This window comes from Sinocyclocheilus anshuiensis, unplaced genomic scaffold (genome assembly GCF_001515605.1).
Source record: "Sinocyclocheilus anshuiensis isolate Anshui unplaced genomic scaffold, SAMN03320099.WGS_v1.1 scaffold1030, whole genome shotgun sequence".
Classification (NCBI taxonomy): Eukaryota; Metazoa; Chordata; class Actinopteri; order Cypriniformes; family Cyprinidae; genus Sinocyclocheilus; species Sinocyclocheilus anshuiensis.
Genome location: NW_015537967.1, coordinates 246,668 through 252,743, shown reverse-complemented (window position 1 = coordinate 252,743; position 6,076 = coordinate 246,668).

Here is a 6,076-nt window from a genome sequence, read left to right as displayed (position 1 = left end):
TAGCGTTGCGTATCACGCCGTGTAAACATAAAACCATGTCTGCATTTGTGATCGGAGAAACGACAAACAACAAGCGCATACTACAATACTACAGCGAGAATCAAAGTTACACCTTCTTTCTTTGCGTGAACATTTGGGCGGCGTTATGCAAATCTTCCCACATAGTGATGTAGATATGTGGGGGCGTGTTAGAACGAGCCGTTTTAGGTAGGCGTGGTTGACTCTTAACTTTTATAAAGAATATCTCTTTGGATTTGAGACTTTAGTCTTTGCAACTTTACAGATCTTCTTTATGCACCAAGAGCTTGTAACACTCCAAAGAGAAAGGAAAAATTTTAATCGCATTATATGACCCCTTTAATGGAAACGCCATAATTTCGCAATAGTTTTTTATCGACATTTATCAAACATCGCATAACATTCTGCATAGACATGTTGACTGAGAATATTTGTATGAGATGATGCTATGTTAAGCAAATTTGTATGGCTTGTATGGTTTGTTAAGATTTATTACATAGTAAAGCTAAAATTTAGATAGAAACAGTCTTTGGTTCAGGGTCATTGGGCCACAAGGATGTTGTGCCTAACAACGCCCCTTAGCTGTTATAAATTCACTGTAAACCACAGCTTCACAGGGCTTTAATATAATCTTGTAAATATTTGTATTTAAAGACATGGAAACTGAAGTTATTGGTGGAGGTTTATGATGAGAAGCTTTGTTTGGCCTTCCAAAAGAGGACGATCGCCTCTGCTCACTCAGCCTGCCGGCCGTTCCTCACTTTATCCCCTGGCCTCTGCTCACTCAGCCTGCCGGCTGTTCCTCACTTTATCCCCTGGCCTCTGCTCACTCTAGGCCGTCATGTGTGACGCTGTGTTTCGTTGTGAAAGCGAAACTACTTTGTTTGGTCTTCCAAAAATGGACACGACTATAAATCAGTGGTCAAGTTGTATTTACAACACTGTTCCAGAACACTTCAACCCAAATATTCAGATGTGTGCAGCGCATTTTATGGAGGACTGTGTCCTGATCCTGGGAGAGTAGACTACAATGCCGGCTGTTCTGACTCAAAGACTGTAAGTATGCTTTTTATATTTAAAGAGTTTTTATATTTTATATATTTAAAGCAAATTTTTTGGGCAGTGTAGAGTAGGGCTTGTTGTTTGTCATTTCTCCGATCACAAATGCAGACATGGTTTTATGTTTACGCGGCATAAATACATGAATAATCAGAGAATTGCGAATGCAGCTTAGTTAAAGCAATGGAGAAGTCACTCTCGACATGTGGACAGATGATTATTGGAAAAACCGTCTATCTCTACGTTACTCTGCACTATATCAACAGCAAGTGGGAGTTAATTGAGCGAGTGCTCTGCACGTCTCAGTGGAATAATGAATTACGCAAAATAGCAGACAATATTAAGGCAGCCATCATCATTGCATTAAATAAATTCAGCCTTGATGAATTTTTCGCGAAATTGGTATATGTGATAGAGGGACAAATTTAGTTGCAGCCCTTCATTCTGTTACACGGTTGAGTTGCTCTTTCCACATTTTCAACACTGTCTTGTCCACCACGCTATCAAAGATGCCTGAGCATGACGTGTTTGGTGAAGAAGTGACCGCTTTCATCGACAGCCAAATCACTACTTCGAGCAGATAAACCTCCAAAAACGCCTCAAAGCAACACTGAAAGCATTTGTTGAGACGCGCTGGAATTCTATACACATGATGCTGGAGTCTATTAATTGTCAGTATGAGGACACTCACAGGCTTCTAGAAGAATGAGCAGAAGTAGCCCGCCTAACAATCTCAAATGAAGTAGCAGTGACTGGCATTGTCGCATTTCTAGAACAATTCAGGGAAGCCACCAAAGCCTCTGTTTAACATGTTGTCAAGTGCTTATCATCTCCCTGGGCTTGCATATAAGTTCCTGCCGACCCTCTCCTTGACTCCTTGGCCTGTGAAAGAACATTGTCTACACTCAAATTCATCAAAAGCAGACTTAGAAGCACTGTCAGCAAACAAATGTTTATGTTGATGGCCACTAAGAAAGAAATCCTCATGGCTCTGGACTCAGACATAGTCATTGACAGGGTCGCTGAGAAGAGTGAATTATTAAGAAAGCAGCTCTTGTAAGTTCTTGAAATGATTATGAAAATATTCATTGCAATGTAGCAGCTGTCTTATGTTTCATTCAAGCCTGAATCTCTTCCCTCCTCTCTGACAGGAATCTGACTCTTCTGGCAACATTTGTTCTATAAAAGGATGTAGGGTATCAGAGCGACTCAGACAATTTAAGATTCGATCAGATTGGACAGAACAACCCAAAGAGCCGAATTACACAAAGGGGCCCTAGACAACAGGAGGTTCGTAAATCAGATCCTGGCGCCACGAGTCTGAAGTGAGAAGACTGTAAGTATGCTTTTTATATTTAAAGAGTTTTTATATTTTATATATTTAAAGCAAATTTTTTGGGCAGTGTAGAGTAGGGCTTGTTGTTTGTCATTTCTCCGATCACAAATGCAGACATGGTTTTATGTTTACGCGGCATAAATACATGAATAATCAGAGAATTGCGAATGCAGCTTAGTTAAAGCAATGGAGAAGTCACTCTCGACATGTGGACAGATGATTATTGGAAAAACCGTCTATCTCTACGTTACTCTGCACTATATCAACAGCAAGTGGGAGTTAATTGAGCGAGTGCTCTGCACGTCTCAGTGGAATAATGAATTACGCAAAATAGCAGACAATATTAAGGCAGCCATCATCATTGCATTAAATAAATTCAGCCTTGATGAATTTTTCGCGAAATTGGTATATGTGATAGAGGGACAAATTTAGTTGCAGCCCTTCATTCTGTTACACGGTTGAGTTGCTCTTTCCACATTTTCAACACTGTCTTGTCCACCACGCTATCAAAGATGCCTGAGCATGACGTGTTTGGTGAAGAAGTGACCGCTTTCATCGACAGCCAAATCACTACTTCGAGCAGATAAACCTCCAAAAACGCCTCAAAGCAACACTGAAAGCATTTGTTGAGACGCGCTGGAATTCTATACACATGATGCTGGAGTCTATTAATTGTCAGTATGAGGACACTCACAGGCTTCTAGAAGAATGAGCAGAAGTAGCCCGCCTAACAATCTCAAATGAAGTAGCAGTGACTGGCATTGTCGCATTTCTAGAACAATTCAGGGAAGCCACCAAAGCCTCTGTTTAACATGTTGTCAAGTGCTTATCATCTCCCTGGGCTTGCATATAAGTTCCTGCCGACCCTCTCCTTGACTCCTTGGCCTGTGAAAGAACATTGTCTACACTCAAATTCATCAAAAGCAGACTTAGAAGCACTGTCAGCAAACAAATGTTTATGTTGATGGCCACTAAGAAAGAAATCCTCATGGCTCTGGACTCAGACATAGTCATTGACAGGGTCGCTGAGAAGAGTGAATTATTAAGAAAGCAGCTCTTGTAAGTTCTTGAAATGATTATGAAAATATTCATTGCAATGTAGCAGCTGTCTTATGTTTCATTCAAGCCTGAATCTCTTCTGACAGGAATCACAGGAATCTGACTCTTCTGGCAACATTTGTTCTATAAAAGGATGTAGGGTATCAGAGCGATTTAAGATTATCATGATAATGTAGCATTTCAGAGCAAATCAGACAATTTAAGATTCGATCAGAACATTGTTGAAACACGAGGAGCTGAATTCCACAAAGAGGCCCAAGACAGCAGGATGTTCGTAAATCAGATCCTAGTGCCAGCCAGTCTGAAGCAAGCCTAACCAACCAACTCTTTCACAGAACAGCTTGCAACATTAAACAAAAGAAGAGTTATAGAAAGGACAAAGGACATTGTCAAATTTGGGGCAAGTAACCAAGATTAATGGTCAAAGACACCGCATATAACACATGAGACATGAGGAAAATCATTAGTAGAAACTGCGGTGGGTGGTTTCCCCCACCTAGAAGACAAAGACTGAGATTCCTTATGAGACCTTTTAACCTCTGGTCTTCACAGAACATGTCCTTATGTTCAGAGAATGGTAAAGAAACTGTCTTTTACAGATGTAGATGCACCAAAATGAACTCAAAAAGGCTTATAAACGAATATCAGTCCATTGCTGAACTCAAAAAGACTTATAAACGAATATCAGTCCATTGCTTAACTCCATATCATGTATGTAACCCACACATTTGACTATCATGTTCTAATCACTTATTGTGTATGTCTTTTTAATAACTATTGAATAGTTTAAGGATTCATATTCATGCTTAGTATGTGTGTGTTTGAAAATTCATGCTTTAAACGTTTCTATCAATCAATACTTTGTAAAATATATTATATTCTGGTTCTAGAAATCATGTCCAAATTATACTCTGCAAGAGCGGGAAAATTCGGACCATGTGACTGATAAGATAACATTTGATTTATGAATTGGGAGGAGAAACATACAACACCCCGAGCAAAGACAATATCTAATTGGTCAAGGCACCATTTGGGATGTGACCAACAGCCCAGTTTAAATACTCAGGACACCATCAAATTATGCTTTTAGGTTATTTTTCCCTTGCCTTTTAGGCATCCACGTTTTGACGCTACTTTTTAACGCTCTTTGAGCGTGCTCTGGCTTACGCTCCTCTAAAACCATGAGGAGAAAACCGATCTAGTCTCGTTACTTCTAGTCTTCTACTTTAATTTCTTTTCCGTTGAGAGTTTCGTGTTCTGAGTTAAGTTTTGTCTCCGAGTTCACCTCGAGTCTGTGACCACCTCAAAACTTCAACCAGCCCACAACTCCGCATCTTCAGCCAACGGCTAACCACTGGCTTCCCAAGAAGTGATTGATGGTTGTTCAGGTCTATGCAATTGCACATATTGCTGTAAACTTGGGATTTCACATTTTCATTCTCTTAAACTCATTCTTTCCTCACTTTCTCGCTTCCTGCAACTTGTGTGAATGTGTGAGTGCGTGTGTTTATGTGTTAGACTAGTTTATATGTCTTAGATTTATCTAATAAAGCCTTATTTACATTAAAAAGTATCTTGTGTTTTGTGCTTACAAGTTAATGTCTTAAACTGCCGATCTTGTTACTGTGCTAATAAATAGTGTTTTCACTATACTTTGGATATAAATATCCATTGCAGAATTGATGTTATACGGCTCGTTCAATGAATTGCTGGCCGACTCAGTGATCAGCCGTAAAACAGTAATTCTGTCCAAATTCCCTTTAAAATCTTAAATGATTCCCTTTGAACTAAATTGACCTGTTTCCCTTACAAGGATTTCATCAAAAGAGTTTACCTGCTTTATTTTCTAGGCAGTGGATACCGGGCCTTAGACGCTATTTACAATAGGAGCTTCACACTAATAATTATTAGCTCTGTCCAACAGTAAGTTTTAGAGGCTTTGTATATTTGGGTGCTTTGATGCTCTTAAGGTTTAAAATTTAATGAAATTCTGCACACATATCAGATTGATCAGCCATTAGGTGTAGGAAAATGTTAAGCATTGAGTGGGGGCCTCTGTAGCACACCCCCTTTTGACTAAAGTAACGAGGTAAGTATTACCAATTATCAGCAATCTCTGTACATATATTGTTCTCAACAAGCTGGACAACAGGCAGCAGAACGTGTGTCATCTACAACAGGCTTTGAATGAATCATTTTATATTTACCCATATGTTTTGGTTGCTTTTGCTGTATGTTTTGGGTCATCTCCATACTTCAAGACGCTGTTGAGCATTCCTAGTCCTGTCATTCTAATGTTATTGGTAGACTGCATGGCTGAACATATCTTTAGAAAATATGATCACAGATGATAGACAAAGATATCATTATAATTTGACTAGGAATTAGATTTATTGTTGTAAAAGAACTTTGTTTAGCTCATTAAAACAGAGGAAGTTGTTTTAATGAGTTACATCAGTACTTATCGGTACTCAGAAAAAATTCTGATAATTTACTCCCCCGTGTCATCCAAGATGTCGCAAAGAAATTAAGTTTTTTGAGGAAAACATTCCAGGATTTTTCTCCATATATTGGACTTCAATGGTGGCCAACGATGTGAAAGTC